This window comes from Callithrix jacchus, chromosome 1 (genome assembly GCF_049354715.1).
Source record: "Callithrix jacchus isolate 240 chromosome 1, calJac240_pri, whole genome shotgun sequence".
NCBI lineage: Eukaryota > Metazoa > Chordata > Mammalia > Primates > Cebidae > Callithrix > Callithrix jacchus.
Window position 1 is genome coordinate 132724648 of NC_133502.1, and position 27800 is coordinate 132752447.

Below are 27800 nucleotides of genomic sequence, written 5' to 3' on the forward strand. Positions count from 1 at the left end.
CAAGTCACATCTTTGCGGGTGGCGGCAGGCAAAGAGAGAGCTTGTGCAGAAAAATTCCCATTTTTAAAACCATCAGATCTCATGGCACCTGTTCACTATCACAAAACCGCATGGAAAAGACCTGCCCCCATGATTTAATCATCGCCCACCAGGCCTCTCCCACAACAGGTGGGAATTGTGGGAGCTACAAAATGAGATTTGGGTGGGGAAGCAGAGCCAAGCCATATCAATCATGTCTTAAATACTTCATCTTTTTGACACGTAATGGAACTGTCTTAATTCTGTGAAATAACAAGTCTCTGCATATGTGTATCTGTCGGACCTCTATACTTCGGAAACATATCTATTTATTTTTGCACTAAAGTGAAATGTCTTATTTACCATAGTTGAATTACTGTTGCTTTGTACATCTGATATAGTGAGATCCCTCTCTATCCATTCTACTTCAGGGGCATTCCAGCTGTATTTTTTCCTTATTGTTTATCCATATACTTTGTAATGAAGATGTTAATTGAACAAAACATAAAATAAAATTTTAAAGAGAGCATTTGATTGACATTACAAATCCCATATGAAATTTCGATTTAAGGATAATTAAAAACTTTATAATATTCAGTTTTTCTGTTCGTGATGTCATGTGTCTCTCAGCTTACTTTGGTATTTTTAATATTTTAAATAACGTTTTCTAATTTTCTCCATGAAAGTCTAGGATGTATTTTGGTTGATTTTTTCCTAGGAGTGTTCCTTATTAAAATTTTTGTTGCAACTGTTAATATGTATTTAAAAATACATATTAAAATAACAAACTATACATATAAATAAATATAAAAATAACATATACATAAACATATACATATACATAACAAAATACATATAAAAATAAAATATTAAAATGTTGTTAACAACTGTTAACATGTATTTAAAAATACATATTCTCACTGGTAGAGGGCTACAATTGTTTTTTATACATCAAAATTGAGGAGTAAAATGTTGCTATCGAATTGTTAAGTCCAGTAGTTTGTTTCTAAATTTTCTTGGTTTCATAGGAAGACAATCTAATAATTGGTAAATAATATCATACACACTTAGGTTAATTTTTTTTCTGATTACACTTACTAAGGTCTCTAGTAAAATACTGGATAATATCAATTTTTGTCTTGTTTCCAATTTAAATGAGAATGTGTCTGTGATTTCTCTGTAAGTATCATATGTGCTAGAGTTTTGGTTTTTTTTAGATATTCTTTAATCAAGGCAATGATGTATTCTTAAGAAAATGTGTCTTCACATTGGGAATCTTAGGAAATATTCAAAGGTAGTATACGAAATATACATTTGAACTTCAATTTATATTTTTATCCAAAATATTTAAAACCTGTATTTATTGACAGAAGTACATTCACATTATTTTTGAAAAGACACATTTTATGTTGGATGTTCACACATATATATATATATATATATATATAATTTTTTTTTACTGTTGTATCCACAATCAGATACATTTGGAGACCCATTGTCTTACACTAATATTTCTCAAATTCCTGTCCAAAGACCACTTCATCACCTAAATATCACCAAAGAGTCTTTTTTAAAAATGTTGATTATCAAACAATAAACTAAGAACTCTGGAGACATGAACTGTAAATATGTATTTTTATTAAATCTCTGAGTCATTATTACAAAGATTAAAGTTTCAGAATCATTGTCTCAAATAATAAAGATCAAGAAGATTCTAAATATTCCTCTTTTTATTTTTAGGTTTAAAACACTCAAAAAAGAACAGGGTTCGTTTGCCTGGCAACAAAAGACTCTCCACAAGAATGCAATTTTTGATCAATAGGAGTTTTATTACTTGTTACAAGTAAGGAGAGCCCTGGGACTATTCTCCAAAGCAGTGCTCTCAAAGGGAAAGCAAAAGGAGGGTTTTATTGGGCAATGAAAAGGGAGCAGGTGCATCATTGCATGGGGCGGGGGGGGGGCTCCTAAGGTGCAGACACAGGGTCATCATGCCAGCCCATAGGTTGAGTGCTATTATAAAGAAGCTACAGCTCCTCCCAGGGTGGATACTTTTGCATGTAATGAAGAAAGTTCACTGGTGTACATGTGTAAATTGCCAGGGTCTGTCAGGGGGTGGTTTCAGCCAAGTAGATATCCATATACCATGCAGGGCTTGAAAAAAAAAAACTGTAAGATAGAAAGCTGTAAAACAGGCAGATTGTTCAATCTGGTTGAGTACCTAAAATCCCTGAAGACCCTACCTATCTGCTTACAAAACTTTCCTGAAAGTTTCCCCTCTTCTCATAGGATATTTCAACATGTGACTTGCTAAGTATGGATGAGCTACCTAATTAAAAAGAAATAAACAAAATAAGAAAATGTAAACATAAAAATCTCACTCACATAAACTTTAAAGAATTAATTAATCTTTTAAGTATTATTACTTTTCAATATAATCAGTTTGTGTGTTCTTTCGTGGAAAATATGGAAATGATCATGATCTCTAAGCACTGAAGCATGCTGGTTTTGATTTTAGATATCATTTACTTTATGCTTTTGTTCAGGGTTTGTGGTTCAATTCTTAAATGCCCTCATACATGTTAAGTCTAGTCTGATAATATTCTTTCCAACTGAAAATTTTTGTAAAGTAGAAGCACTCTACATTTCAACCACTTAGATCAAAGCGACAATATGTTGGTCTTCAGTTCTCATTGATTATTTTTCTATAATTTTTACCAAACCACATTTCTCCCAAGAGATCCCTAAGGAGTTCGGCAAGTAAAATTTTCATGTTTCACTACCTGCTCAAATGTACCAGTTTTCTCCTCTAGTTCTTCTGGAAAGGAAAAACAGAAGTCCATCCTCCAGTTTCCCTCCTTCAAGGCCTCCTATTGATTTCCCTCTTAGGCTTGCCTCTCTTCCATTGTTTTTCAAGGTCTCTACTGAAATAAACTATGTAGGAGAAAGAAGTTATTATCTTTTCCCCATGTGTGTGAGGATGATCACTCAATTAAAGATGAGGAAGCTGGAAAATCATTACACTGCATTAGATAAGTAGTTTCTTTATTGCATTATCAGGTTTGCTTCAGATAAAATTATACCTCTCCAGTACTTGCTACCTACATGGCAAATGTTTCCAGCCAATATGTAATAGTAAAATATGATCCAAATATATTGTTTAAATTAATGTTAATATTAATTTATTCTACATGTTAACTCTTTGTCAAACGAAGGTTTGGAGAAATTATTCATCTGCTGGAGGTTCTCAGCTGGACTTCAACTATTTATTTTCTATTCATTTTTAAAAGGATTTATTCAGAAAGGGTTCTTTCTTGTTTAAAAAACTTTCATTCAGAAGAATATTGAATGAGGCAAGAAATACAGTATAAGAAATTTTGAACAGTGTTTGTAATTTTTACCAAATTATAAATATTATTATTTTAAAATACAATGAAAAGTTAAAGCTCTTGGTTTCTAACTATTGTGCACAGCAATCTACTGAGTTAATACAAATTCAATTTGTAATAATTACTTCTGTAATACATAAATTATATGGTACAGTATAATAAGCAATAATAGTACATATTACAAAATGGTCTGACATCTTAACAAAAAACATCCTAACACATGGCTGTTATACTGGAGGAAAATAATATTGTGAAGTAGCTACACTTGCAGTTCACATAGAAAATGAATCATAATGCATTCATGCCTTTGAATAATATGCAAGTAAATGAACCAAAAACTACATGGCACAACATAGGTACTTATGTTATTTGAGGGTGGTAGGGGAAAGGTAAGGGAGAGAAAAATTAGAATAAAGTCTTGTGTTAATAAGTGCTTACATGTGTGCTAAGCCATCTTATAATGTTTAACCAGTAGATGTCTGAAAAGCAATTACTTTCTATTTATTATTTTGCTGATTTGTTTGCTAATAAAATGTTATTGCCCAATGACAATGTTGAATTAACTGCAGAATGATGCTCTTGAAGATTAGCTAGATTAAATCATCGAATCTAATAACTGAAGAATTACTTCAGAGATCATCTAGTCACTCTCAAGTCTCCCAGTAGCAAAATCCCTTTAAATCACTACATAAAGATGATGATCTTGTGGCATTCTGTCTATGCCAAAACTTCTGTCCAGTATCTGGATCCCTTCTTTCTCACTGAGAAAATCTGAACTTATCAAGGTTGCAGAGATGCCTAATTAAATCTTCACCACCAACCTTGTAGTTTAGATTGACCATATTATACAGGTCTAGTTAAAAATAAATAAATAAATAAGCAATGGTCTCCTAGAGGCTTCTGGGAAACCATGTTCTTTCCTAACCAAAAAAAAGGATAGGTCCCTTATCTCTGTCTCAAATACTGATGTAAAGGAGGAAGCTACTACAATAACCATCTTGATGGCTTGAAAGAACGGTCAAAGGAATTGCAGAGACTTTGACCCTGACATGCTTGGGCCCTTAAACAGCATTTAGCTACTCCCAAGTAGTTTGTCATGTGAAAACGCAATAAAAATAATCCATTTTTCTTCCTGCCATCTAACACAGTCTCAGCTTATAAACTATCTTTAAAGTGTTCTACAGGTGGTATATCCACAAACTGATATCAAAATTATTACTAAAGTTCTTCCAGCTGGATTTCCATAGGTACTTTCTTTTTTTTTTTTTTTTTTTTTTTTTGAGACGGAGTTTTGCTCTTGTTACCCAGCCTGCAGTGCAATGGCGCGATCTCGGCTCACCGCAACCTCCGCCTTCTGGGTTCAGGCAATTCTCCTGCCTCAGCTTCCTGAGTAGCTGGGATTACAGGCACGCGCCACGGTGCCCAGCTGATTTTTTTTGTATTTTTAGTAGAGACGGGGTTTCACCATGTTGACCAGGATGGTCTCGATCTGTTGACCTCGTGATCCACCCGCCTCGGCCTCCCAAAGTGCTGGGATTACAGGCTTGAGCCACTGCGCCCGGCCTCCATAGGTACTTTCACCTTCATGTATCACAAACTGAGATAATCACAGTCATCTTGAAACCCTGTTTTTTTTTTTTATTTTATATTTCCTGCTTTGCTGAAAGGAACTGCCTTCCACGGCATCACTGAAGTCAGAAACTGAGAGTCATAACTTTAGTCTTGTTCCTCATAGGCTCAGTGCCTTTTCTACATTAGCTCATTTAATTCTCTTATAAACTTGGCAAGTCAGGTATTAATATTATTCAATGTAAGACCAAAACATGGAAGTGCTAAATATTTCTCCAAGTTTAGACAGCCATTAAGTAACAGAGCTGACATTGGAACAGAGACAATTTGATAACAGAATTCACTTTTGATACATCCTTGCTTCTCTCTTATTCACTCGCCCTGTTCAATAGTTACCAAATCTTGATTATGTCACCACAATACCTGTCAAGTCTGTCTGCTTTGCTCCTTTCTTGTTAGTACTGATGTGTCCTCTATTCAAACAAAGACTACATTACAGCAATAATTATCCAATCAAGAGGAAATGGGATATTTAGGTAGAAGGACAAGTGGGAAAGGAAACTAACACTTACTGAGTCTTTATAACATAAAGGCCTCTGTTCATTTACTTTTCATAATGTCTCTATGAAGTAGTTATTGTAGTGCCTATTTGATATATGAGAAACTAAGTTACACAGGTGGTCAGCAGCAGACCAACTGGGTTGAAGGGTAGTAATCAGATGCAAATGATGAAAGTGTCAATGATGTTGTTATTGATTGGCTTTAAAGGGCATCAATTGTCCACATAGCGATAGTAGTTTAAGATTTTTGGAAGTGAAGTTACATAATTTTGTGGTCGCTGATTCTAAGTCTCAGTGGAGTCAAATGAGTAAATATATAAGACTAATCACAAAAGTTTAATTATCTGAGCAATTTACCACAACATGTTTCAAATATGTCATAGTAGCAGCTTCAAAATATTCTCTAGAAGCCAAGCTTAAATTGATCCATGTGGGTTCGACTCCAGTCACAATATTTCAGAGAGAAAGCAAAATCCTAGGCTGCTTGATTTTTAGAATTTAGAAAACATATTGCATTATAGAACTGCTTTTGAAATCTTAGTAAGAAAAATATTCATTGAGAACCAAATCAGATAAGTGGTCTGGTTTTATGCTCAATTGAATGATACCAGTTGTTTCACCAGTTTGCTAAATTCTAATATATTTACTAACTTTAGTCCACATATTTTTTCTTTTTCCACTTCTCTTCCCTTCTGCTACTTTGTCCTCTACTCTTTTGTGTCTGATTATAATAGAATAAAGATACCACAGAGTTTTGCTATTCCTCAAAAATGTAAATGCAGAAAATAAAATGGTTGTTGAATGTTAGACTCAGGCTGCTTTCTGCCATTTACAAAATACTAGGCTCATTTTCATATGAAGCCCTGGAAATAGAGGGAGTTAGACCGCAAAATGAAATGTCCTCGGAGGCTATTCCTGCATGGAGGACTACTGACAAATTTTATGGCCTTGGATCCAGAAATAAACGCCATTCGGTGACTGTTTGTACAGTCAGGCCATTAAGTGCAATGATTTGTATGTCCTCAAGAGATCCCTTAAACTACAGTGCCTTGTGTTTGCAGCAGCTTGGCAGGAGTTGTATTTTTTTTAATCCTGCAGCTCACTGGCCAATAAAGTGTGTGCAAGGCGCAGTATCTCTCCAGTAAGTACGGAGTCTCTTAGCGATGTCATGTATGAAAAGAGCATTGAAGGCGCATCTATTTTGTTTTGTTTAAACAACTTTCTTCATGAATGAAGATGCTTACCCTGTGCTGAACATCCTGTAATCTGGACTATGGCCAAAATAGTCTAATAGTTATCTCCAGTACTTCTTAAGAGGGTTTTTAAAAGTAGACCCTTGCAAAGATAAAAATGTTCTGATAATAATGACTCAATCAACATTCTAAAATAAAGATTACCAGTATTCACAAAGGAGTTTTCTTAAGCAAGCAAAGGTATTTATAAAAAATTATATTCACTGGGGTGACCTCTTCTTAAAAATTGGTGAGCCCCTTCTCCAGTTAAATAGTGGGCATCATTTTCTTGTCTAATCTGTGTTCATCCTATTTTGGGTTCCCTGTGCTATTTATATAGTTTCTTAGTTTGTGGATGTCTGCTTGCAGGTGTGGGTTTTAATGTATTTGCTCATATGATTGCTCAAAATCCATGTTAAATTTTTCTCAGTAAATCTATATAGATATTTACCTTCCAGTTCTCTCTAGAAAATCCTGGATGACTGATTTGCATATTACCTAAGGAATAGTTTTTATTGATTGATTGATTGTAATTCTTAGTCTTGCAACCTCTTTGCTTTATGATTACTTTATATACTGATTTCTGAATGTCTTCAGCATCATCTAACAAACTATGTGGGAGTCAGGAAAATTGAAAATACTTTTGAATAGAAAGAATTTTAATTGGGGCTGAGCTGAAAATGGGTTTTCCATATTGGACAGAAATATATGCCATCAAATACCATTCCCTCTCTTTCTCCCTTCTGAGCTCAGGAGAATATTTCTAACTTAAAGTGTGTCATGTACCTGGAACCCAAGTTCACAGATTGCAACACCTTACGTGCAGTTGGAATTGAATTAAAGTGCTGAAATTTAAATGTGAAAATATTTACAATGCCACAATTTCGCAATGTATTCAGTGTTTTCTTTGAGTAGCTATTACATACCAGGCTCTGTGCTAGGCTTTAGGAATGAAAAGATAAGGTCCATGACTCAAAAAATTCACTGTATAGTGAAAAGAAAGATAGATAAATAGTCAATTGCCAAAATACAAAAATATAAATTAAATGACTTTATAACTTTTAAATCTAATCTTTTATTGGGTACACAAAAGAATGTAATTCACAGAGCAGAATGAACCTGTTTATAAAAAGGGCTACGCTATTAAGAAACAAGGTAAAGTAAGACACTGTATATGGGTGTTGGGGTGGGTATTTTACTTAAAACTTGAAGAGACTGAATGAGTATGCTTAACCCTCTAAAATTGCACAGTACAAGGACACTATAGCAAAAACTTAAATACATCTTAAGATTGTTATACAACTATAAAAGTGTTCTGGCAGTTTGATTATGAAAATGCAAAAATTTAACTTGGATTAAAAGAAATAGCATAAATAATCAATTGATAATTCTATTGTTACTTTGGTATTTAAATTTTAAGGACTCTTAGTGGAACCTATATATAAGCATTTTTTAAGCAACTGCTCTGTGTAAAACACAGACACCTGTGCAAATATTGGTGCCTTTAATACAAGCATTCTGCTTTTCTTTTTCTTAATGGAATCAATATCTTTGTGACCATTAATAAGAATTTTGCCATTGGCCAGTCATAGTTTTGTTTTGATTTTCGTATGTTAAACGTAAAGGCTATGGCTCAGTGTGGTTTGGAATTTGTAGCTCACTTCGTATCATGTAACATTCACATCCTCTCCTACAAGGTCTTTGATTTCTTCTTGTCTCATCTGGTACCTAGCACCCCAATCCCTGTGAATCTTTGCAGCCATCACACATTTGTTTCTGTCCCTCTGCCCTCCTGCATCCCCAGTTCATTCAGTGACTCCTTAGAGTCCAACACTGCTTCAGCAGGTCAAGCTTTGGAGCTGATTCTAAGCTTGGCCCTGGAAATCTCAACTGATGCATTTGAGCTTTCCTTAAATGCACTTGCCTGTCATGTGTAGCACTTAAACAGCATCTCATGTGAAGAAATCATACATAGTTTATTTAAAAGCCCCTCAGCTCCCTTACGGCAATAACCAAGCACAGGCAGCTAAATCGTTGAGTGCCTCTGTTGTTTGCTACAAATCATAACATCAAATACAGCATGAGGCACACGGAGGATCACCCCAAAAGTAATTTATGCCGATGAACTGCAGCTATTAACATAAGTAGCACTGTCTCTACCTGCCTTGCTGAAAGTTAGATTGGGCTACAAGTGGAGGGAATCAGAACTGAGCAACAGCTTAAATCTCTAATGGCATTATGGGGTATAATATAGCAGGTATGCATATAGAAATCATGCTTAACATTTTCAAAGTACAATCACATTTGGTCTTTTCAACAGTAGAAAAATGAAAAAAAAAATAGAGATACTAGGGATAGAAATAGCCTCAGGAATTACAATTCTCCATAATGATAAGCAAAACAATAACTGACAAAGTGAGTTTCTGACCTCTTCAGGGTTCTACTATCGAACTGAAAGAATGATGATTTTACCGAAATAACCCCCAGGTGTACAGTTGTATAAGTGATGACTACTAGGCAAGTTCAAAAATTAGCAGAATTTAACACTTTTTCCCTCTCTTGCTCTTCCATTGAAAGATAAAAGTCGAAGCCGTACATTGCCTATTTAGGCTATAATAGGAAAGGCTGACCCAAGCATAGCACCAATTAATTAGAGAGCTCCATCAGCATCAATTTCTCTAAGTCCACTTAAAAATCACTTACCTCTATAGTAGCAACCAAAAGTCATTTAATTCTAAAAAAATGAGGTATGAAAATATGTTCAGAAGGATGTAGTGGCATCAAGGTTCTGAGGTCATGTTGTCTTGGAATCAATACCAATCGATTGCGAAACAAACAAGAAGTGAGTCACATCTGACACAGTAGCTAAGATGTCATGTTGTGTGTAAATGAGTTCTTGACTTCATACAAGAAGGCTTTGCTTACGTCCTTTTATAAGACATATCAGATTCTAGGTTGTGGAAGAAAACATACTATTGGAAATGAGGAGAAGGTATGCCAGCAGGGCCATGGAAATAAGCTGTTGTATGAAAAAGTGAAGAGTCACAGGGGATAGTATGCAAACATAATTTTTAAGAAGCTGAATTAAGTTGTGTAACTAGAACTCACTTAGAGTGAAAATCCTTCATTCAGATATACTGTAAAATCTATAACCCAGGCATATTTAATTCCTTACACTTAAAAAAATAGGATTTAGAAATGCTTCAACATATTGAAAATTTGAGCTTTCTAAACACTCTCTTAAGAAAGAAAACAACACATTTCCAAAGCATGTTCTTGGACTAGCTGTGCAGAAGAAAGATGTCTAAGATTTAAACTACAAGATTCTTTCTTTATTCTTTAAACATGAACAGATTTTCACCCAGAAATACAAGACAGATCCAAATGTTGACATGCAGGATTATAAAACTTTGGTAACACTGTCTGTAGCATGAACCAAGGTTATGGTTTGGTTCATACTGGTTTTCCTTTTTGCCATAAAAAAGAGACATCAAAAATTATAATAGCTTTCTTTCTTTCTCTTTTTTCTTTTCTTTTCTTTCCATGTTTTTTTTTTTTTTTTTTTTTTTTGGCCGCTTACATTTTTATTCATAAAGATGTTACATTCTCTCTACATCTTCAAGTTTCTCCACAACCTTCTCTTGGGAGAATGTGAAGTGTACAACATCCGTCTAATACATTTTTATTGAACAGCCATATGTATTTAATCATAAAAGATACAGAAGGCTGTGCTATTATCTCAGTGGGTCCAGAGGAAAGAGCATAGAGCCAAAGAGAATTACATTGTTTAGCCTTAAAATAAAATACAATTTGCCTTGCTAGGTTTGGATGTGCTAGGAACCTGCGATCCCTTTCTTGTTTCTCCTTTTAGATGGGAATGTCTATCTTATGCCTGTGGAATCATTGTATTTTGGAAGCACATATTTGTTTGGTTTCAGACAAGATAAATCATACCTCAAGTCTCACCTATACCTTATTTCAATAATATTAGATAAAACTTTGGACTAAGAATTTATGCTGGAAAGGGGTAGTAGTTCCTTGGTATTGCTCCTCATAAGGCATCCATTGATATTATTGTAGTGTGGCCTTGCTACCATTAGGTGGTGGTTAGTGGCCTAACTGTCCACTTGGCCTCCTCTGATATTCCTCTGCTAGGGAGGACTAGAGATGATTTATTATAGCTAAAAAAAAGTCCTGTCATTATACTCAGTTGTGTTACAGTCTGTTGAAAGCAGAAGCCTATATTACCACCTGTCTTTACTGGTGGGGATGGGGGTGGGAAGAAGACTTCTTCTGTGGCATTTGGAATGGGTTAAGATTTTGGGGGCTGTTGTAATGGGGATTAACGCATTTGAATGTGAAAAGAACATGAATTTTGGGCATCCAGAAGGTACAGTGATATGAATTGAACTGTTTCTGTCACAAGTTCATACTTCAAAGTCCTAACTCCTAATGTGACAGTATTTGAAGATAGGTCTTTTAAAGACAAGATTAAATGACGTTATAAGGCTGGGGTCCTAAGCCAATATGACTAGTATCCTTATAAGAAAAGCAAGAAACACTAGAGATATCCACACGCAGAGAAAAGGCCACGAGAGAATGTAGGGAGAAGGTGGCCCCCTGCAAGCAAAGGAGAAGCTGGAGAAAACAGACCTTTTGACACTTTGATCTAGGGCATCCAGTCTCCAGAACTATGAGAAATAAATTTCTTTCCTTTAAGATAATCTGTGGTATTTTGACATAGCAGACTATTATGGTCTGAAAGGTGAAGAGAGGAAGGCAGAGTGGCTAGGGATCTTGGGGTGAAAAAATCAATATGGTAAAGTTGACAACCTAGGAATGCCAGTGGATGCAGACAAAAATGACCCACCAAATGCAAATGCTTACTTTCTAGAGCTAAAGGACCAGGACAGGGGTAGTCTGGGCCCTTTCTCTCTCTCTCTCTCTCTCTCTCTCTCTCTCTCTCTCTCTATATATATATATATATATATATATATATATATATATATATATATATATATATACTTTTAGATAACTGCCATACTCTAACCAAATACCACAGAAAAAAAGTCTGGTTCACCCTGTCCCTACCGGCAAAGGCAGGTAGGAACATAAACTTCCACCTTCATCAGGCTGTAGCAAGGACATTTCTTTCTAACTGTAACAAGTCATTATCTAGTTCTTCCTAGTGGGGTCATGTCAGAGGAGGCCAAGTGGATAGTTAGTCTACTAGCCACCACCCAGCGATAGCAAGGACACATCACAATGATATCAGTAGATGTCATATGGGTAACAATATCAAGGAACTACTACCCATTCCAGACAAGGGAGTTTTATCAGAGGCCTTTGGGAGCCAGTACCCCTACAATCACCAAGCAGCAATGAGGAGCCCTTCCTTCCTCTGATGTCAACAGTGGCCAAGTGTAGAATATTGACTTCTACCCCTACCTGATATTGATGAGGTAGTATTCCTCTTTACTCTGCCAGAGCAGTATCAGAAGAAGTCAAGTAAAACTAAAGTTCAAATAACATCCAAAGTCTTGAAACTTAATACCCAAAATGGTCATTTGTAAACAGAAAATCACTCATCATACAATGAACAAGGAAACTGTCAAATTAAATTAAAAAAGACAAAACATGGATACTAAATCCAAGAGTACAGAGACACTAGTATCTGACAGATATTTTAAAGCAACCATCCTAAAAGTGCTTCTAAAATAAACTACAAGAATGATTGAAAAAAATTTTAAAGTCTCAATAAATAGAAAATATAAAGAAAAACCAAATTAAAAGATAAAAATACAACAAAAATAAACAAATTCTCTGTAAGAGCCCAATAACATAATAGAGGATACAAAGGAAACAATCAGTGAACTTGAAGAAACAATAGAAATTATTCAACCTGAACAGCAGAGTGAAAATAATAGACTGGAAATGAAATAAAGACACTCAGTGACCTGTAGGACCACAGCGAAAGATCCAACACTCATGTCAACAGAGCCCTGAAAGAAGAGAAAAAAATGGGCATAAAAATTTTTGAATAATAATGGTTGAAAACTTTTCAAATTTTGCTGGAGATAAATCTACATCAACAAGCTGAGTGAACTCCAGACAAGATAAACTTGGAGTATCTACACAAAGGCGTATCATAGTCAAACTTCAGAAGACTAAAGAAAACAACAAAAATATATCAAACGCAGCAAGAAAGAAATGATGCCTATATAGGAAAATAATTTTAATAATAGATAGCTGATAAAAATCATGAAGGTCAAAAGTATGTGGCACAATATTTTTCAAGAGCTGAAAGGAAAGAATTGCCAACTCAGATTACTGTAGGCAATGAAAATAGCTTTCAGGAATGAAGGGGAAATAATGACATTCTCAAAGAAAGAAAATCTAAAAGAATTTGTCACCAGCCAATATACCTTAACAGAATTTTCAAAGGGAATTCTCTAAACAAACAAAAAAAATTTAAAAAAAGGATTTTGGGACTATCAGCAATGAATAAAATACAAGAAAAGAGTAAAAATACAGGTTGCTACAATATATTTTACTTTTTTCTTGAGTTTTCTAAATTACATATAATACTTGAAGCAAAAGTTATAGCAGTCTCTGTTATGGATAAATATATGGCTCTAAATATATGTATGGAAGATAGATTTGAAACAATTATATAGAAGGAAAATAAAGGGATTTAAAGATAATTAAATTTTTATACTTGAACTGACAAATTGTTGACACTAATGGACTCTGGTTGAGTTGTGTATAATACTTAGAGCAGTCAAAAAAATAAGAAGGTACGCAAAGATATATACTCAAATACTGCAGATAAATCACAATAAAGTTCTAAAAAATGTTCATGTTATTCACGGTAAGACAGAAAGGAAGAGAAAAATAAAAACGAAGAGAACAGGAAATAATATCCAGAATTTACAGAGAACTTTAACAAATTTACAAAATGAACAAACAAGCCCATCAAAAAATGGGCAAAGGATATGAACAGACACTTCTGAAAAGTAGACATTTATGTGACCAGCAAACATATGAAAAAAAAATCACTGAAAGAGAACATGTGGTGTTTGGTTTTCCATTCCTGTGTTAGTTTGCTTAGGATGATGAAAAATTAAATTCTGGATATTAGACTTCTGTCAAATGGTTAGATTGCAAAATTTTTCTTTTGATCTGTTGGTTGCCTGTTTGCTCTGATGGTTGTTTCTTTTGCTGTGCAGAATCTCTTTAGTTTAATTCAATTTCATTTGTCAATTTTACCTTTTGTTGTAAGTGCTTTTGGTAATTTCATTATAAAATTTTTGCCCATTCCAAATGTCCTAAATGACATTGCCTAGGTTTTCTTCTAGGGTTTTTATGATTTTGAGTTTTACATTTAAGTCTTTAATCCATCTTGGCTTAATTTTTGTATGAGGTGTAAATAGCGGTTCAGTTTCAGTTTTTTCAGCTCAATATCACTGATCATTAAAGAAATGCAAATAAAAACCACAATGAAATACTATCTAGTGTCAGTCAGGTGGCACCTATTAAAAATTCAAGAAACAATAGATGCTGGTGAGGCTGTGGAGAAATAGAATGGCTTTTACACTGTTGGTGGGAAAGTAAATTAGTTCAATCATTATGGAAGACAGTGTGGCAATTCCTCAAGGATCTAGAACGAGAAATACCATTTGACCCAGCAATCCCATCGCTTGGATTCCTTGGGATACCGAAAGGAATAGAAATTATTCAATTATAAAGACACATGCATATTTATTGCAGCACCATTCACAATAGCAAAGACATGGAACCAACTGAAATGCCCATCAATGATAGACTGGATAGAAAATGTGATACATACACACCATGGAATTTTGTGCAATCATAAAAAGGAAGGAGATCATGTCCTTTGCAGGGGCATAGATTAAGCTGGAAGCCATCATCCTTAGCAAACTAACACAGGAACAGAAAACTAAACAACACATATTCTCATTCATAAGTGGGAGTTGAACAATAAGAACACATGGACACAGGAATGGGAACAACACACACCAGGGCCTGTTGGTGGGCAGGAATGAGGGGAGGGAGAGCACCAGGGCAAATAGCTAATGCACATGGGATTTAAAACCTAAATGACAGGTTGATAGGTGCAGCAACCACCATAACATTTATATTCCTATGTAACAAACCTGCATGTTCTGTACTTTTATAGATTCAATGCTATTCCAGAAATTAAAGTAAAAAAAAAATAAAAAGGAAAAGCCAACTGCATGCTGCCTATAAGAGGTTTACTTTAGCTTCAAAAACAGTAATAGGCTGAAAGTGAAAGAATGGAAATATATATTCCATACAAGTAAGAAACAAAAGATAGAAGGGGGTATATAAACTTATGTCAGACAAAATAGAAGTTATTCAAAAAGTGTATCAAGAGCAAAAGAAGATTATTCTATAAGGATAAATTGGTTAATCTATCAAAAAGACATAATAATTATAAATATATATGTACCCAAAAATGGAGTGCCTAAATATATAAAGCAGAAGGGAGAAATAGCAACAAGATAATAGTAGGGGACTTCAATACTCCACTTTCAACAGACAAAAAATCAGTAAAGAAGCATTACATTTGAACTGTACTTTAAATCAGATAGACCTAACAGACATATATCAAACATTTCTTCTAACAGCCGCTGAATACATATTCTTCTCAAGCACACATGAAACACTCCCCAGGATAGGTCATACTTTAGGCCACTATAACAAGTCATAACAAATGTAGTAGGATGAAAATGATATCTAGCATCTTTTCCATAGACTAAACTTTGAAAGTAGAAATCGGTAATGAGGAAAATTTACAAATATGGGGAAATTAAAGAATACGTTTTTGCACAAGCAACAGAGGGAAAAAAATCAAACAGGAAATGAAGAAGTATCTTTTGTAAAATAAAAATAGAAAGGCAATATACCAAAATATGTGAGATGCAGCAAAAGCAGTTCTAAGAGGAAAATTTATACCTCAAGAAACTAGAAAAAGAACAAACTACATGTAAACAAAGCCCAAAGTTAGCCCAAACTTCCTTTCCAAAGGAAAAAAAATTGTAAATATTAGAGCAGAAATTAATGAAATAGAGAATTAAAAAACAAAACGAAAAGAAAAGATAAACAGAACTGTGAGTTTTCTTTCTGGAAAGCTAAAATGGATAAAACATTAGCTAGAGAAAAAAGCTATGTCTCAAGTAAAGTGTAAATAAAAGCAGAGACATTACAAATAATATTACAGAAGTGCAAAGGGTCATAAGAGACTACTATGAGCAATTTTATGTCAACAAATTGAATAACCTAGAAGCCAATATTTTATAATAAATCTGTCTATTTATACACATATCTGTATTCTTTTATTTCTGTTTCTCTGGATAACCCTGACTAAGACAAGTTTATAAATTTGAAGACAGTTTCCCATAGTCTGGATATGAGATATTGCTGCAGAAAAATTTAACTCTGTCCTTCTCTCCAATGCTACAACTGCGTGTTATGGTGGTGGTGATGGTCATGGTTTGTTTTTATCTGTAATCTAACAGGACTATCTTTTAATTTATGGTTTTCTGAAATGTCATGATAATATGTCTCTGTGTGAGTCTAGTTTTATTCACTGTCTTCAGAACTGGAGAGGCATTTTCAATATAGCATTTTATGTCCTTTAATTATCAAATTTTCCTTATGCTACTTTTTCTCCTCTGTTTCCTCTGTGCAAGACATCATTAGTGTAATTACAGATGGCAGATAGGAATGATAAAACCAATAAGAACTCTTAAAAATTGTGCTCAAATGCAGGATGCATTCATCCCTTCTGTTCATATTTCATTAGTAAAAGCAAATCACATAATCAGGGTTTATGTCAGTGGGGTGAAATTAACCATTCTTCCACCAGGAATGGGTCTGGTGAGGAGGGTCAGTGAATATTTTGCTAATAATAAAATCTACTACACTCTGTGCCTTTTCATACCGGAGTGATTGTTGGCTTTGCAGGCACATCTAAGGTAGCCGATAGGCCAGCTTTACTGTGTAGTCATTGAATGAGGAGCCATGTATTTAACAGTGGAGAATGCACAAGTTAGTAGTACATAGGGTATTTTCCACCATGATCATCTAGTTTCTTTAGAAAGGAATCCTTAGACTCCTGCTTTGTGTAATTTTGCCTGGCCATAGCCGTTCCAGAAGCAAAGGTGACTAAGTCCTCAGGCCTTCAATAAAATATATTGATTTAGTTACACATCTTGTTCCTGTTTTCCAACATACATGAGTCTATAGTTTCCAGCTTCTTCTATTAAGTTTCCTCAGAGAGTAAACCTTTGTTCTACCTGGGAGCATTAATCTGGTTATGTGGCATTATGGAACAATCTGGGTTTAAATATTTTATATATAGATGCACAAATATTACCCCATTTTCGGTTTTGCACTCACTACTCTTTCTAGCTGGGAAGAGTACCTCCAGTCGCTGAGCTTTTTTAAAGTCTCTTGTCATAAAATGGTTTGGCTTATTATCAGTATTCTTTTCACTATGCATTTAAGGTTTCAGTTCTTTCCAGCTAGTTAAATTTGTTATAACTTCCATTTGGTTTCCAACTGATGTTCCATTGTCTCCACTTCCATAATCTTTTTCCACGTGGATTTTACCATTTTATATTCTTTAGTGTCAATTTAGTGGCCATTTGAGAGGAAGTAGAGATTAAGCACATGTGATTTAAAGTCACAGTGTAGCTGTTTAAAGAGTATAAAAGGGAGTAGAAATGTTGAAGAATTTTGAAACACGTTAGAAGAAAAGGTAAAAATGTGCTAGAACAGTGTTCAACCATGAGACAAATGAAACTTGAGGATGATGATAATGAACAACAAAAAGGAAAAATAATAAATAAAAACTGGAAAAAAAGAGAAAAATTTCTTAACATAATGAAATGGACATAATAAATGTGAATAACCAACAGGCAATAATTAATATGGAAGATAAAAAATATAATTAAGTAAAATAATATCTTAATAATAAGCTTAATGAGCTGTTATATGTTTGTTTTTGTATACAAGATGAAGTTATTTTTTAAAAAAAACCTGTAATAAGATTTAGACCCAAGGGTGGAAAATATATTTTGTTCATTTTTAATTTCCACTTCCAAGCAGAGTGCTTGGAATGTAATTCAATTGCTGTTGCTTGAAGGCTTTAATGCCTTCGTGACTTAACATAATTGCCGGTCACAATACCAAGTTAGTAATTTTAATTCCGAAAATTTGCGCAGTAGGAATCTGGCATTTGCAGAGTTTAGGCAGTATATTAAAGTTTGTTAAAGGATCCCATGTTAAGGGAAATATGATGATATTTACATGAGTCTTTTATTTGCAAAACAGTTTAAATTCCTTCTAAAATTGCTCAACATTATTTTTCGTTTAATAATTACCACCAGGATTTGAGGTAGAATTACTTATGTAAAAGAAGTGTAAAGTTTTATAAACACCAAACAAAGTTAAAAGAACTTGGATTTGTTGGAGACATATGTGTTCATTCAACAATATATATATGAAACACCTATGTTTCTGGTACTCATGCATGTTTTACTTGTGTGATCAACGAAACAATGAGATACCCCTTTTCTAGTGGAGTTTATATAGCAACAGTGTTGACAGCTGTTGGGAGACCTGGGTTCTTGTCTTCTAAGTATAAAAGAACTTAAGAGACACACAGCAAAGGAGATGCAGCATAATTTATCACAGGATGGGCTAGTCTTAAGGATGAGACAGCAAAGACTAGAACCAGGAAGACTTCCTTTATGGAAGTCTTACATGATTAGTCACAAGGAGGTGGGAAGGGGTGTTATTAGTCAGTATGTTCTGGATGGTCATCTCGGTGCACATGCTCAGTAGCTGTACATGCCTGTTCAGACCTTGCACATTTCATTAGCATCTTAAATCTCCACCCAGGGATGTGTTCTTTACCATTATGATGAGCAAAGGGTCAGTCTGAGGACAAGTAAAATCAAAGTGTGCATGCTCTCTACAGGGGAAATTCCCTACTGAAGATAGCTTTACTTAAATGTGCTTAACTACAACGAGAATGCTGAGGCTTATTGTGTTGATGGTAAGGTCCCACGGTTGGTTGCCATGTCGTAAGAATGTGGTCACTTTCTTGACTGTCTATTCTGCCTCAACAGTGGTAGAGGCAGAGTGAAAAAAATCAGTAAAATATATAGCGTATTGATTTGTTATAAAAATTCATGAATAAAAATAAAGCAGGAGAGGTGGAAAATGTTTCTGAGAAGTTGACATTTAAGTAAAACCTGAACTTGATGGTGAGAGAAAAGTATTCCCAAAAGAGTCAACAGCAAGTGCAAAGCCTTTAGTTGCTACAGGTTTTGTATTTTTGAAGAGTTAAAAGAAGACAAGGTTGACCAAAGTAGGGTGTGAGTAGGGGAAAGTAGAAGTAAAGTAAGATAGATGATAGGGAAACAAAGTGTAAAAACATTCTCGGGGGCCATGAAAAGGACTTTGACTTTGACTATAAGTGACATGAAAAACTAATAAGGATTTTGTGTAGGGGAGTAAAAGCTCAAATGGAATTCCCTTTATCTGAGTTCACTACACGTTCTAATAAAAACTAGGCAGGCTAATAAATGTTCAGTGACTAAATAAAAGTTAGTATCCAGTTAGGCTGTTCTTATACATATTTGAGTTTGAGTTTCTATTATTATCATTAAATAGGTATACTATAGAAGATAAATGGGATTCATGGCATCAAAATTTGTAATCCATATCCTATCCCTTTACTGTGTAAACTTATATGGCTTCCCAGAATAACACTGGGTGTGATCACATGGTTTCCTTTTGGCCATATGGTCGAAAAAGTTCACTTACTTTTGAAATCTACTAATAAAACACATAAAATTAAAAGGTCAAATGAGAAAAACAATGCCATCATCCAAAAGATCTCCAAACGAACTTAATAAAATGCAAACATAATTTTGTTTAACAAAGTCCTTCACAAAATAGATGAATATAAATATGGATATTTCCCAACATAATGAAGGATATTAAATTTAAGCCAATAATTTATATTATAAACTTACTGTTGCTTTCTTATTAAAATTACAATAAGCTGGGTATCCATGGTAGTCAGAATTCTACAATGACCTTCAAGTTTCATGCCCCTGCTACACCCAGTACACACACACACACACACACACACACACACACACACACACCCCTCTTGTTTAATACCCTCCCATTGGGTACAGATCTAATTTATGAGAATGATGAAATATCACTCCCAGATTAGTTTACTAATCCATTAACCTTGGGTTAATAAAAAGGGGTATTAACGTGGCAAGTCTGAGCAATAGGATTTATGACCTATTGAAACCATGAGATAATAATTGCCTGTTGTTTTAAGTTGCTATTTTGTGGTAATTGGTATGCACAAATAGAAAACTGAGACAGATTGCCAAATATCTTCATTGTGGTACAACAAAAAGAAACCATATTTATCTAAAAAATTCTGTGGTGATCAAGTGAAGATTATTTGAACTAATATAAGTTCATTTTATATATATATATATACATATATATACATGTATAAAATAATAAGCTAGAAAATGGACTCATTTCTTGGTAGTAATAAAATAATTCTAAAAACCTAAAACAAGCTAACAAAAAATACAATGGGTCCTTATTTTTAAATGCATGTGGCATTTTCTCTTTCAGTACTACATACTCTTCCTACAACCTCTCAAGCTTCATTTCATCAGAGAAGCCTTCCCTAAATTTCATTAGGTTGAGGTCAATCTTTATAGGGTCTTGGTGCTTCACATACCTCTCTTGTTTTATTAATTATAGTATTAAAATTATATCTTTGTATCGCCTGTTCTTTTATTATTATTTATTTTCTATGATGGATGACATGAAAATGTCTCTTTTGGCTCAGTGGTTTTCTTCAGGACTTCTGTGAAGCTTAGCCCTAAAAAATTGTTCTGATTATTTATAAATGATGAAATAAAATAGTAGATAGATGTTAATTACTCCTAATTAATAACCTACCCTGGGCTAGCATCACTGACTCCATTTTAGCTGTAAACTCCAACCTGGCTTCCTCCTCCTCACCACAGCCCCTCTGGGTGCATAACTGGGTCATGCTGCACTTGGAAGCATTGAAGCATACTGTTCTTAACACTTGCAACCATTGTACCACATCCTACCTAGCATACCTTCCTCCTGCTATTATAAAAAAAGTTTCCCTTTGATCATTGTGTAAAAGGAGCCTGATCACCCCCATTTTTCTTGCTCTTGATTGTCATAAGCTTTTTGGGCTATGTCCAGGAGTGGGGAAATGTTCATTCCAACAAATCCCTCAAGCTTTTGCAACTTTCGTTTAATATCTGAGGCTGCCTGGATCACAAATGCCAAATTAATAGCACGGCTATTTTCAGGAGCCGCTGGATCAAATGGGGTTACATTTGATAAGCTTCCTGGAGGAGCTCTAAAAATGCTCCAGGGCACTCATCAGGCCCCTGGACAGCTTCTATTGTCTTAGACAAATTCATGGGCTTTCGAGCAGCTCCCTTAATACCTGCTAGGAGATACCGGTGAAACTTGTTCAAAGCTCTCCTCCCTCCTAGTGTTTGGGTCCCAATTTGGCAGAGTAGAGGGAAAAACCTCCTCTAACTGGTTTTGGGCCTCCTCTTCCGGTCTACCTGCTGAGGCAAGGAAAATCTTTCCAGCCTCCCTATGAATGCAATCCCTTTCCTCAGAGGTAAAGAGGGTTGGAAGAAGCTGCTGGCAATCATTCTGAGTGGGTCAGTGGGTTTGGAAGATGAATTCCACCAGTGCAGTCAGGACCTGGGGTTTCTCAGAAAATGGTGGGTTTTGATATTTCCAGTTATAAAGGTCAGAAGTAGAAAAGGGAATATAGACCATTAATGGGCCAGCCTGCCTGCTGCCTGGTGGGGGCAGTGCCTCTCTTAGGAGAAGCAGTAGAGCGACCTCCTCTGCCTGGGGCCACAGCTTAGAAGCGATGGGCAAAGGGCTGGCTGTTCAGAGGATGGCAGCGGAGGAGAGGCCATAGGAGATGTGGTTGAAAAGACAGAAGAGGATCCCAAGGGAGGTGGAGGTGAGGGTGGTTGAGGACTGTAAGGTGGAGGCAAAGGAAGAGAACTGTCTACCTCTTCTGAAGGAGACAACACCGGAGGAAGGGAGCCCAGGGTTTGAGCAAAGGAGAAATTCTGCTTAAAAGGACCCTGGGTGAGGGATTATGAGCTCGCAGGATCATAGCCAAGTAGGGGGATTCTGGACTAGGTCCAGCCAATGGTCAATATAGCGAAACTGATCAGGGTGCCCAGGCATTCTGGTAATGACTTCCCACACTGCCTGTATCATTTAAAATCCAGTGACCCGGCTGGGGGCCATCCTGTTCCAAATCTTGGCCATTCCACTTTGCAGAGTTTGGAGCCTGCCTTTTGTAAGGCGGACTCCCTACTCTCCTGAAAACCCGAGGTAAAATTCTTCAACATGCACTGAAGGGGTGTAGAGGTTCCAGAAGAGACAGAATCCATTATGGAAAGTACTGAGCGGGACAACTCTTCCTGTAACAACACCTAACCAGTTATTTCAAAGACAGACAAGAGGATGGGGAATCCCATATTGGGAGCTCTCAGATGGCAGCCTGGCCACTCCCCTTACAGGGACGCAGGTGCCTCTTGACACAGACAGGTCGCTGTAAACCCCTGACTTGTATCAAAACTAGTCCAACGCAGCAGAACTAGCCTGATGCTGTCATTAGGCCGTATGAGGTCACCACAGAACCGCAGGTTGGGGCCTACTTGGACTCCACAGCTTATACAGTGAAGCCACAAACTGGATCCTTAGATGCAAGCCTCTAAGGTCCCCACACACTCACACATATGCGCACACATGCATTCAGAGGTTATTACAGTCTTTTTACACTTTGTAAACAGTTTGAACCTTGAAGAACTTCTTGCCTTCTTTGTAAATGTTTCAAATTAGACAGAAACCAGGGACTCTGTCCTCCAGCATCCTGGAGTATAGACAGAGTCTACAGGGATGCCCTCATCAAGTCTGGACCCCTCTAAATCAGACAGTAGGACAGAATCAGGGACCCCTGACACCCAGAGTCCAAAAACAGACAGAACCAGGAACTCAAGATTCCAGACTTCAAAGACAGAACAGAATCAGGAACCTTGGATACCCAGAGATCAAAAACCAGAACCAGGACCAGGGACTCTGGAGCACCCAGAGCCCAAGGTCACAGGAATCACCTTAGTCAATTCTGACATCCCCATAATTACTTCCAGGAATAACCAGGTCAGGTCTGACTTACCTTTTCCACTAAGCAGGACCAGGGACTCTGAAGAATAACGTGGTGCAGCGCACTGGGAGTTGATCCACTCTCCTCCAGCAAGGGTTGGTCTATGGGGCCCTGGAATGTCTCAGGGGGTGCCTCCCCTATAGTCTGCCTCCCAGCTCCGGGGAGCCCAAAACCATCCCAGTCTGCACTGATGGCAAAATATATAAAATAACAAGATAAGAACTCTGGCTGGGGCCTCCAAATGTAATAACCGAGTGAGTTAGAAGGAACGCGCCACACTCTGAGCTCCAAATTAAGAGCCCTTTATTAATTAGCCAGTGACTGAGAGACAGCTAATGCTCAAAATTCTCTCGGCCCTAAAGAAGGGACTTGATTGTCTTTTATACACTGATTTAGGTAATGGAGGGGGTACCTAGCTGAAGCAGAATTGTACAGAAGCAGAAAAGCAGGTTAGAAGAAGGTGCTGTGGGCACAGGTGGTTTCCAAGCAATTTAATGATCAAAGAAAAACGGGGGTCATCAGGCTCCTTACACAATGATCAAAGGGAAACATTTTTCTGATAATAGTGGGGGTAAGTATGCCAAGCAGGATGTGGTACAATGGTTACAATTGTTAAGAACAGTATGCTTCAATGCTTCTAAGTGCAGCATGACCCAGTTATGCACCCAGAGGGGCTGTGGTAAGGAGGAGGAAGCCAGGTTGGAGTTTACAGCTAAAATGGAGTCAGTGATGCTAGCCCAGGGTAGGTTATTACACTAAGTTAGTTTATAGGTTTGGTAAAGTATCAGCTAATGAATAACACAGGTAGCCTCTAACAGAGACCCTTGATTATGTAGTGAAAATAATCAACAAAAGATCAAGTAAAAGAGTTTAAATATGTGTACTTGTGTGTGTTTCTGCCTTTACTGTATTGCCAAGTTAATTTCTGAATTATTGCACATTATTTTTTATTGGCAAAACAAAGGCAGCATGGTGAAGAAAAAATTGTGATCAAACTTGATTAACCTCTATTTAAAGCTAAGAAAATATGTAAGTATTTAATCATTTCAATCTAATGTAGAGTCTCAAAGGTAGAGCAATACCTTTGATTACATTTTAATCAATACCAATGATTTTATTCTACTAAAGTTAATAGGTATTTATGCAATTAAATAAACCAAGGATACTATCTCTCAAAATGATTATCACCCTTTTATGATGACAGGTCATTACTTATTAGTGTTAATTCTCACCATATTTAATAAGTTATTCAACAAATAGAGAAGACCAATAATGCAGAACTTTTGGTGACGTATATAGAAAAATTCAACCCTAGGACACTTGATTAAGGAAACTGACCTTCATAGTGACTGAGAGATCAGTAGTGCCACCTGCAATATCTGTGAAGGGGACTGTAGAGAGTATAGAACTCATGAATGAAAAATCAAGGAATGATAATAAATTGATTTTCATAAAGAAAAATGGACGAGAGGGCAAGGGAAGTAAAAGCAAAATTAGCAACTGAGAAAAATGTGTGAGATGAAAATATTAATCATTGGGGAAAAAGGGGAAATATTCAAATACATGGAAAGGAAAAATGTCCATTATAGGAGGAAATTTATCATAGAAGGGAGACAAATAGAGTAATAAGATGAGAGGATAAAGATAAAGGCAATAAAAAAGTGATAGGCAAGAGGTAAAATAGCTGAATAATACAGAAAGTAGAAAAGATGGTTAGAAAAAAAGTAAAACTATAGGAATGCAAGAGAAACACAAGAGGAGACCTCACACAGAGAGGAAGAATGAAAGTGAAAAGGCCCAAAGAGAGTACGTCATTTTAAGAGAGAAAGAAAATGGAATGAGAAGAAAAATTAAAGTGGATGAATATAAAAGACAGTAGGGGGATCTCTGAATATCAATGGGATTAATATTTTCAAGCAATTATTGTGGAAGCAAATAAATGTTCTTAAAATTCTTATTCTGCCATAAGTCATAGGTATTCATGTAATTAAATAAACTAAGAGTATTACCCATAATCACCCCCTTTTATAATTGCATGTAATTTACATATTAGTTTCATTTCTTTGTTTATTCATTTATTGAACATATAGAGCAGGCCAATAAATGAATATAAGAAATGACAAAATCAATTCTGTGTGGCTTGTGTGCAGTTGTGTGTGTGTGTGTGTGTGTGTGTGTGTTGCTGTCTCTCCTCACCTTCCTTTCCAGCTCTGTGAGGAGGAACTCATTGTAGAGCCTACATCACAGTGTGAGGAACTGATGATTAATGAAGGAGAGTGTTTTGAAATCTAAGGTTCTTCATGATCGCTAAACAGTAAAACTGCAGGGAACAACAGCACACCTGTGCCAGTACTATCTAAAAATGAAAAATGAGAAAAGGGTTGCCTTTTCCTCCTTTGTCTTTCCATAGGAAAGACAAATCTTTCAAAAGTTGATGGAGATTTTGACATCTGGTGCTAAGCCCAAGTCCCAAAACTGTCCCATAAATATGCCTTAGAATTTAACATGCTCTCTAGCTGGGTGCCTGGGAACTTTCCTGTGTCGAAGTATGTATGAGTGATAGTTAAACGACAGTTCAAAAGCTGTTTGTGAGTGTTTTCAAGACGGTTTCATTTCTCCCTGCCAAATTTCTATAGGTAGCTTGCACACGCTTGGTGCTGCAATAGCAACCTGTACTTCTAAATAAAAATAAAATCCTTAAATATTGTTTCAAACATGCACTGAAGTCCATGTTATTTCCGTTAATGCCTTTGTCTTTTTAATGCAATAGTTAGATTTTCCAATCAATTTTCACTGACTTTCTAATTTGGACTTCAGTAATATGCAGTGATCTCATCAGAAAATACATTTAGCACATGTCTAAATTACTGGGTTGGAATTTCATTTTCTTTGGCATTTTAAGATACTCTGAGTAAACTGATAGTAAATGCTTTGGGGACAATAGACCTCCTTTATCAGTGTACAGCTCTCCACTCAGTGTTAAATTATTTCTTGAAATGGATAGTTGGGAGAATAATATTGAGAAGAGAAACATTAAATATGTTTGACTAAGCTAAGAGCCCCACCATATATTTTGAATTGGTAGGTTCAGTATTATCACCCTTAATTTAGTTCAATCACAAATAGACTGTGTTGTGGGCTAGCACATTTTTCAAATAAATAGGGACCAGAGCAGCAGAATTAGCTGACACTAACTGAACGGCAATTTTATGGATTTCTTTTTCTGTTGAAATGAGCTCCTAGCGGTAAATGTAGAAGATTCTGGAAATGAACTGGTACAATTCAGAAATCTACAGAAGCTCCTTGACTTATGATGAGAGTGCATCCTGGTAAACACATCGTAAGTTGAAAAGACTTAGCTGAAAACACAATTAATGCCCCTAACCTATTGAACATCATAGCTTAGCCTAGTCTATCTTAAAAGTGCTCAGAACATTTATTTTAGCCCACAGTTTGGCAAAATAATCTAACACAGAGCCTATTACACAATAAAGCACTGATTATCTCTTGTAATTTATTGGACGTTGAGCTGAAAGTGAAAAGCAGAATGGTTGTTTGGGTACTCCAAGTATGGTTTCTAATGGATGGGTATTGCTTTTACACTATTGCAGTTGAGAAATCGTGAGCCAAATTATAGTAAGTTGGGGTCGTCTGCACTTTTAAATATTTTGATGACAAATTCTTGGTTTACAAATAAAAACATCTAAGTACAGAATTAGAGTGCAATATAGGGGTGGAAGGGCAGTAGGGCAAGAGGGTGACATACACCCAAGGACACATCTTTGAAACCGCATGTTCTCCTTCAACCTAGTCTTTCCTTTTTATTCCTTTTCTGCTCCCAAGTGAAAGGGGAAACAGTTCCTAAAGTCCGTTTCAACCTCTCCCCATGTAAGTTTTCAGTACTTCATGCTTGCTTAAAGTATGCGATCTTTTCCCATCATTTCTAACACATCCTAGATATCTCACCTTTTCGCTGTTGTTGCAATCTCTCTATATTCTTCTGCAGAAAATCGCTGCTGATTTGCAACCCATTCTGCCTCAGTTTTTGGCTGTCCTATTGGCAAAGTCACATAATATAGTTGTGGATGGATACCATAATAGAATATTAACATATATATACATATATATACCAATATTAGAGAAAATACAAAGGATAAAGCAACTGTATAAATTTGCAGCACAATCCAAAAAATGGTAAAATTTCCACCACTGCTCTCTTACATGAATACATGTTTAAAGATTAAAAGCATGGGGGAAGATATACTAAACCAATCTATTTTAGTAAAATCAGTATGATTTACTTTGTCTACATATTTGCAGCCAATTGTTAGTCAATCAAAGTTATTTATACATACACACATTATATATATATATATATATATAATACATAGAATACACACACACACATGCACACACACAAATGAATCCCTCAGCTAAGAATATTGCTATATAGATATAGTGTAATGGGTTTTGAAGGATAAACAGTTGTTCCTTAGGAAACAGAAGAAATAGACCAATGTTCAATCTACCGCATATATTTTCAGTGAAATTAGTGGATGTCTTTACGCAAGAAAGATCCACTAAGAAGGGCGATGGGTGATATTTGTTCTTCATTCAAAACAGTTGCTTTGACCTCAAGTGAAAGTACTGAGAAGAACAGAAAACAATACTGTATGTTATATTCAGGAGC

At 35.8% G+C, this 27800-nt stretch overlaps 1 long non-coding RNA gene across 1 annotated transcript; it reads right to left on the reverse strand.

Moving 5' to 3' along the window:
• Positions 1 to 1846: 1846 nt before the first annotated feature.
• On the reverse strand, positions 1847 to 27765 carry LOC118155291 (uncharacterized). The gene is made up of 4 exons (XR_004745563.1): positions 27640 to 27765; positions 27077 to 27164; positions 2799 to 2949; positions 1847 to 2169 (listed from the first exon to the last, which is right to left on the reverse strand). It is a non-coding gene; the product is annotated as an uncharacterized LOC118155291 (long non-coding RNA).
• Between the last annotated feature and the right edge of the window lie 35 nt (positions 27766 to 27800).